The sequence below is a fragment of the Coenobita brevimanus genome, chromosome 104 (genome assembly GCF_032717465.1).
Source record: "Coenobita brevimanus isolate Jiangsu-jjx chromosome 104, ASM3271746v2, whole genome shotgun sequence".
Classification (NCBI taxonomy): domain Eukaryota; kingdom Metazoa; phylum Arthropoda; class Malacostraca; order Decapoda; family Coenobitidae; genus Coenobita; species Coenobita brevimanus.
The window spans coordinates 45,181,657-45,189,733 of NC_137057.1; the positions used below are offsets into that span (position 1 = coordinate 45,181,657).

Sequence of the window (8,077 nt, forward strand, 5' to 3'; positions counted from 1 at the left end):
TTGTTGATAGGAATGTTACATACAGTATTGTAGATTAGCATAAATCATGTCATTTTTCATCATTTATAAAGGCTCAAACATGCTTGCATGCAACGGCCCTGGTCACCACATGGCAGCTTTCCATGCTGCTCAATCTCTAACAGCCTTCATATTCAATCCCTTATGCCTGAGGTCACATTCGATGACCTCATCCTGGATCTTTTTTGGTCTGTCTCTTGCAATCCTACCCTCAATGTTCACATCTCTCATCTTCACACCCAAGTGCCAGCTTATATCCTATAAACAAGCCCAAACCACTTCAACTTACCCCTCATCACAACACTCATAAATTCAAGTCCCAGTTTTCTTTTCAATTCCTCAGTTGCAATACTAGCCTTCCAGGCCTTGTATTCAAGGACACAATACACATACATCTAATGACTCATTTCTGTACACTTGGGTGGACTTTAAAAAAATTAGTTTTTTAAAATGTTCACAGACAGGGGGAAAAGCTACTGTGTTTCATACTGCATACCGGTATACTTAGATCTTATGGAATATCAAGTGATCTACTTTATTCGCCGAGCTTTATGTTACTAACTTATGAGATTTTTGTGCGGAGGTCTCCTGTCTAATGAACATCAATATCTGCTTTATGATCACACCTACCTTAGCCATCCCATGACCATGTGATTACTAGGTATCAAATGCACCATTATCATCATTCTTAACACATGATACTGTTTTGGCACAATTTTTACCTAATGCATGTCTCAGCCTGCACAGTGAGGTTGGTTGTAATTAATAAGGGGTCTGTGGGCTCTGCCCCCAGTCAGGTTTTTATGCCCATCTGGGTAAGTTTTCACTACTATTTGTGATTGTTAAACTGGGTACATCTGAGTTTGTCTGATGCGCTGATGCATCTAATCAGTAGATTGCCAGTAAATACACAGTTGCAGGCATTCAGGCAGCTTACTTAAACATCTCAAAGTATTATTTTTTATTCCATCATTTTTTCTAAATATCAAATGTCAATCACCAGAGATATATTTAAAACTAAAACTATGTACTATACGAACATGGGTTCATAAAAAAAAAAAAAAAACTTGAAACATGGTGCTGTAAATATCCTCACATCTTACTTAGGTTAGGTATCCGCCAATTTCACTTAAAAAAGAGCAAAACAAAACCTAGTATAGCCTTCTTGCAAAACCCAACCAAAACCATCTAAACTTAACCTACCCCATAGAAGCAATGTGTTGTGAATAATTTACAGTTTTACACCTACTAATGCATATTTTTCCTTAGCCTATACAATTTCCCTCAACCTTCAAACTACGCTCTCAAAACAGGAGCCCAGCAAGACAGTGAGCAGAAGGAATAACAACAAAACCTCATAATTTATCTACATTAGAAACACATGAAAAACAACATAATCCAAAGAAAACATTCGGATCTTAACATGGATATGACAAAAGATGACAAAAATTTCAGGAGAAAAAGTTAAAACCACTTTGTAGTTGCCTCAAACATTTCATATATTCATTAATGTCACCTTCAAGTTAATTAAACTATCGGTAAACAAAAGAAACAATGCGGGTGGTTTCGTTTAACCTCGACAAACTTTCTGTAAAGCAGTAAACTTTCAACTCTTCAAAATTTTTCAATTATTGCACATCAACAGGTTGCAATCTGACAAGCAGCATTCTAATCGGATAGGCTGGCCCATTACGTGAATTATTCAACTTATCAGAATATCCTGGTGGCAAATTAACGTATTTTAAAATTACCTTCAATTAGGAGGGCGTATTTGTAAGCTGACGTAACTATTTGCTATCACGAAGAACTTGACAGAAGCAAGACAAGGCTCACATCGGACGACGCACTGTCCCAGCAGCTCCAGCTATTGCAACACACCACCAGAATGATTTATATATCGTTCTGCACCTCGCTCAATATCCTCCACAAATAGTTTGGACAAGTTCTTTCGCGTACTGCACCTGTTAAGTTGCGAGGCGTGACGTCACATGTAAACACTTCCACTGCGCACCATCTCTGCGCAATTGTCTTTGTCCCGATGCCTGCATATCAGCTTACGTCGTGTGATAACCATTGCTGATGACGTTGCAGCCTGATATAAAACACGATGTAAATACCGACAGGAAAGTGGCTCAATATCATTTTTTTTATTTAAAGTAGGGGTTTAAAAAGCCATTAAATGATTAAATGAATCCAAACATTGTCAGGCTTTATTATTTTTTTTTTTAAGCATAAGCACGGCATTGTCTACCTATCTATTGCCAGACGCCTCAATCCCGTTTGGGGTGGCCACAAACAAATCGCCTCCACGTCGTCCTGTCCCCCGCCATTTCACTGCCCTGCTCCCAACTCACACCCCCCTCTCTCATATACCTCTCCACCCCATCCCTCCATCTCATCCTCGGCCTACCCCTCCCTCTTCCCCCCCTCCACCTCACTCACATACACTCTCTTCGTCAGTCTTTCACCCTCCATCCTCTCCACATGGCCAAACTGTATTGTAATATAATGATATAACTTAATACGACTGACCCGCCAATTAGTTTTGTTGTAAACTGTATAAACAAATTTGTGAAATGACTGTTTTACTGAAGATGTGTACCAAGACCCACCACCTCCTTTTGTTGTAGCAGGCTATTATGAATACCTGTACACCAATAAACATTATGATCAATACCTGTACACCAATAAACATTATGATCAATCAAAATGTTTTCCATCCCTTCCATAGATTTCACACGCACACACACTAACCAAATGTTTTTACGTGCACCCCATAAAATCCGTGATCCACATGCTCTACTCAGTTGAAATTTTTCCAGTATTAATCCATTGTCATCGGCTACCCTACCCAGAAGTACCATTCTTATTCATTTACTGTATTACTTTTTGAATCACACTCTTATAACTAAACATTCATAACACAGCCCTCTTCTTACTTAGCCACAGGGTTATCCTTTCAACTAGCACATACTCAGGAGTCCCAATAGCACAGTAATCCTCCTCACTTTAGTACTGCGTATATAATCCCCTTTGTATTAATTTTGTTTTCTATCTACCAGACGCCTTAAGCTCTTATGGGGTGGCCACAAACAAATTGCCTTCATGTCATCCTGTCCCCAACCATTTACCTGCCCTTCCCCCAGGTCACACCCCCCACTTGAATACTTTACTCGGTGTAGGGGTGATCATAGATAAACAAATGATTAGAAAAGGTTTCCATGCACCTCAAGTAATGTGTCTCATCAATGAATTTTTGCAATTACCTGTACTTTAAACAATTCAATCAATCATTTTATGCAATCAGAGAAACATACCTTACAATGAAGGTGTCAGTCCACTGTCATTCATCACTATATATACCAAATTTCCCTCAACTACTGCAACCATTTCTCACTCTGGTATTTCTCCTCCACTTGGTCTTATTATACTGTACTACTATCTTCATCCTGACTTCGATTCCCCATCCAAGAAATATCTGAATCATTCTTGGTACTTCCTATGGTCATTGTTAGCTACATCCACGCATTTTTATATATCTTTACAGGCATGAGTCAAGCTTGTACTGTCCCATGTATTAAACCATTTTTTCATACATATCTTTGAATTTATTGTTTTGACACACACTATTTCATTTGGTAGCACATTCCACTGATCAATTGCCCTGTTTGGGAAACTGAATTTCCTTACATCTTTTTCACCTCTTTTTATGTAGTTTTTGCAGTGTCCTTTTGTTGATGCTTCCCCATATGCTATATACTGTACTCATTTATGTCTATTTTCTCTTTCCCTGAGATGCATTTATATAGCATCATCTGTCTCCTCTTTTCCTTCTCTCCTCTAGTGTTGGTAGATTCAATTTTTCTTTCTTCATAGCTTAGATCCCTAAGATGTGTGTGTGTGTGTGTGTGTGTGCTTCACTGTACCTATTCATCTACCTGTGTATAGCCAGATGTCATGAGCCTGTAAGGGGTGGCCGTCTGACTTTGAGTTAGTTACCAGACCTAAAATTAGTAGCTGTGGAAACTCAGGTACAGGTATGAGTACTAAAGCTGCAAAAACATCAGAATTCTCTGAGGTGCAGTTCAGAAAATAGAGCACACCAAGGGCACAGATATTTTATTTTTCCTGTGATAAGTTTTTGCTTCTGCCACATCCCTATCCTTACATGTACTGATCTCTGGTGGTCTAACCTTAAGTATCTACACCTAAGAGATAATATGGTATTGACTGTCACCACTTTTGCCTCATTCATGTACATGAGTTTACAGTGCTAGTGAGGTGAGGGACACCTAGCAGTCACTATTACAACTGGTCAGCTCTGCTGCTCGATAATACTATATAAACATCCCTCACCTCCCTCCCTGTCCCATGACAGAAGGATGTTAAGCTGCAGGAGAGGGACAACTTTAGCCGGCAGTCCACCAGGTTCATGTTCAGATGATCCTAGGTCCACAAAACCATTAAATTGCAGTTTCCCAGTACAAGTGAGGATTGGGTTTAAATTATGTTTAGTAACCTTCAAGGCAGCGAGTCTGCTTGAAATATTATGCCTTCATGCTGCATTTTTTGGAATTACATAGAATAATGACCCTATGTCTTGCAGAGCCTAGAGCTGTATGAGAGTGTTTGTCTGCTTCACATTCCTTTCTTTACACAGCATACATAGCGTAAGCCAATGCATGCAAGCATGTTGGAGCCTTTTTAAACAATACAAACCCACATTATCCACACCCTTTTACTGGGACTTAAATTGCCATCTTTCCATCATGAATACTGAGTTGCACCAAAAGATTAACAATAGAAAATGGTGCTAGTCATGAATAAGTGCTATGGAGAGGATTAAGAGCCACAATAGTCTTAATCTGCTATTAAGCTGTGAAATAAACTGCAAAAGAACAAAAATCTGGGCCAAGTTAGGGCAAAAGGATCATAGTAAGTTATCTATAAAGCAATCTCCATCCATCCATCCATCATGCAATCCTATGTTGCTCCATAAGGAGCATAAGAGCTGGGGTTAGGCAAGTTTGTCCTAACATTTAAGATTAGTGACCTGCCTCACTCATCCCTGAGTGGCATTACAGAAGCAATAAACCCCAACCACCCCTTGGATATAAACCTACACAGGGTCAATCCAATTGGAGTGCCTTAATTACCCACTAAACCACCAGGTGCCATAATTTCGTTATATACAGTAGTTACCACCCAGCACAGTAAATGGTTTCCTAATGTACAGGAAACCATTTGACTTGTCACGCAGTGTAGAATTACCCATAGGCAGAAGGAATAGGAAAAATGAAGGAAAGAAAGATAGAAGAAGGAGTGTATAGTCACCTGTGGGCAGAGGGAAGAGGAAAGAATGGAGCCATAAGCAGAAGGAATAGGAAAAATGAAGGAAAGATAGAGGAGGGAGTGTATAGTCACCTGTGGGCAGAGAGAAGAGGAAAGAATGGAGGAAAGACAGAAGAGGAAAGAAGGAAGAGAGGAAAAGGCAGACACCTATAGCAGCACTACATCGAGTGAGTGGATGGTGGGTGCCCCCACCTACCACCAACAATCTACCTCTGTGAATTCATGAGAACACTCAACATTTTTTTCTTGAAATTTTTTTTAGCCTGTTTATGGTACCATGGTTGATCATGTGATTTACTAGGGACCATTGTTCTGAGGACACATTCCTTATGCCACCAGTTTGAGGTTTTGAAAGCAACTGAATTTTCTTGAAGTGACATTCATTTTTCCATTCATCATCCAATCCTACGTTGCCGCATGAGGAGCATAGAAGCCCGGGGCTAAGCAAGTTGGTCCTGATATTTAAGATGAGAGTCACGGCTGGATTAAGCATGTGGGAGGCCCGGGGCCCGCTTGGAAGGGAGGCCCCCTTTCCAACTCCCCCAATGGCGTACACCACAGACTGGTAACCTAAATCCTAATATATAAATAGGACACTTTTAGTTAGGAAATACTGAACGGGGACTATTCATCCAATGCTGTAATATGTAATGCATAAACACGAAATGAAATGAACACAAGTTGCTCTGGTGGGAGGCCTCCTCTTGGTGGGTGGCCCAGGGCCTGGGCCCCTTGGGCCCCCCCCTTAATCCGGCGGTGATGAGAGTGACCAGTCTCACTCATCCCTGAGTGGCATTACATGAGCAATAAACCCCAACCATCCCTTTGATATAAACCTTCACCGGCTCAATTCAATTGGAGTGCCATAATTACCCTTTAAAGCCCCAAGCGTATAAAATTTGGTTATATGGTTACCACCCAGCATATTTAATGGTTTTCTGGTGTACAGGAAACCATTTGGCTGGTCACTCAGTGTACAGTCACCCATAGGCAGAAGGACAAGGAAAGAGGGAAGGAAAGAAAGACAGAAGAGGATGAAAGGAAAGAAAGATGGAGGAGAGGAAAGGGCAGACACCTGAGAGCAGCACTACATTGAGTGAGTGGACTGGCACATTGGTAAAACAATAGGTCAACCATTACATGTACAGGTATTATTATTATTATTGTTTGGCGAGTAATTACAGAACTCCAATCGGATTGAGCCGGTGAAGGTTTATATCCAAGGGATGGTTGGGGTTTATTGCTCATGTAATGCCACTCAGGGATGAGTGAGGCTGGTCACTCTCATCTTAAATATCAAGACCAACTTGCCTAGCCCCAGGCTCCCATGCTCCTCATGGGGCAATGTAGGATTAGATAATGGATGGATAGATAGATGAGTATCTTTTAATGCAGACAACTTAGGTATACAGGTACATTATAAAACTGTGATTGCTTTAAAAAAGGTACTTTATTCCCAAAACATATTCAGCCATAAATTGTTACAGCTATTGGCAAGGCAGCATAGCCACTAAAGACATAAGATATTATATTTAAGGCACATTTTATCAAACTATAATTATTGTTCCACTTTTAAAACTCAGCCAAGGAAAATATAAAAAACAGTTTAAAATGTAAATAAATATTTCACAAAGGAAATTCTCCAGTTATCTTGACACACAAGTATTTATTAAACAACATCTAAATTCAAAAGACGGGCCCAAAAGAAAGTCATAATACCCAGCAATTTTTCTCCAGTTATTTTAAAACATAAGCAATACATTACATGCATAATTCTTACAAATAAAAACACAAAAGAAACTCAGTACTGCAATAATTAATAATTTACTAAAGCACAAACACTGATGGTGAGTACAAATATAAAGTACAGGGACAAGAAATTTCTCATCCATGAAATTTAAAGTGTATTTTTCTTTTTTTGCCATAAACATCTGGACTACCTGATGTACAAAATACAATCCTGGTCTACAGTTAGGAACTTTAAATTTTTCATGAGTAAACTACCTTTTAAGCCCTCAGTAAACTACCTTTTAAGCCCTTTTAACCCCTTGGCTGCTAAGAGTCTCTGAGGTGGACCTATCGATAGCGTGCTACAGACCTCTCAGAAGGCACCCTTTGATTTTGCGCCTTTGATTTCGGCAGGAATGTGGTACGAATCAGCCCTCCCAAGCACAGAGTTGCCACACAGTGGTTTTCTGAGTCTCCCAGCATTGCTGGGCTGGTGGCAAGCGCGCGGGGTGGGTGGCGAGGCAGCCACGGACTCAGTGCCCCCCCCCCCAAGTCAAAAATGACCTCTCTTCAACCTGTTCCCACAATGCCATAAAAGGCTCTACCTCCTCAGACATGCTCATAGGTAATAACAGAAAGGTGTCAACTTCTGATGCATGTACTTTTTCTTTTATTTGTTGTCTCTAACTATAAACAAACACGAGTTGAAAATGACCAATTTTAGCCTGAAATAGATGCACCAGGGCTCGACGTAGCTCAGAGCCCGCCACAGCCTAGGGGTTAATACAAGAAAGCTTTGTTTGTTTTATGCTTACTACTGCCAGATGAAATTATCCAGCTTTGAAGAGACCCTTTAAAACAAAGCAGTTAATGCACTGTGAGTCTAATTTCTCAAGGAGAAAAAGTTTCATTTCAGCCCAATAATCTGAAGCTAGTAAAAGATAATGCTTAAAAAAGTCATCACAATGAGGGGTGAAAT

At 40.1% G+C, this 8,077-nt stretch overlaps 1 protein-coding gene across 1 annotated transcript in view; it reads right to left on the reverse strand.

Moving 5' to 3' along the window:
- LOC145416125 (protein deltex-like) overlaps positions 1-1,847 on the reverse strand; it is a 66,502-nt gene extending 64,655 nt beyond the window's left edge. Inside the window, exon 1 of the mRNA XM_080285213.1 lies at positions 1,770-1,847. The gene's annotated coding sequence lies outside the window, so the exon portion shown is untranslated. The remainder of the gene's footprint in view (positions 1-1,769) is intronic.
- Positions 1,848-8,077: the final 6,230 nt, after the last annotated feature.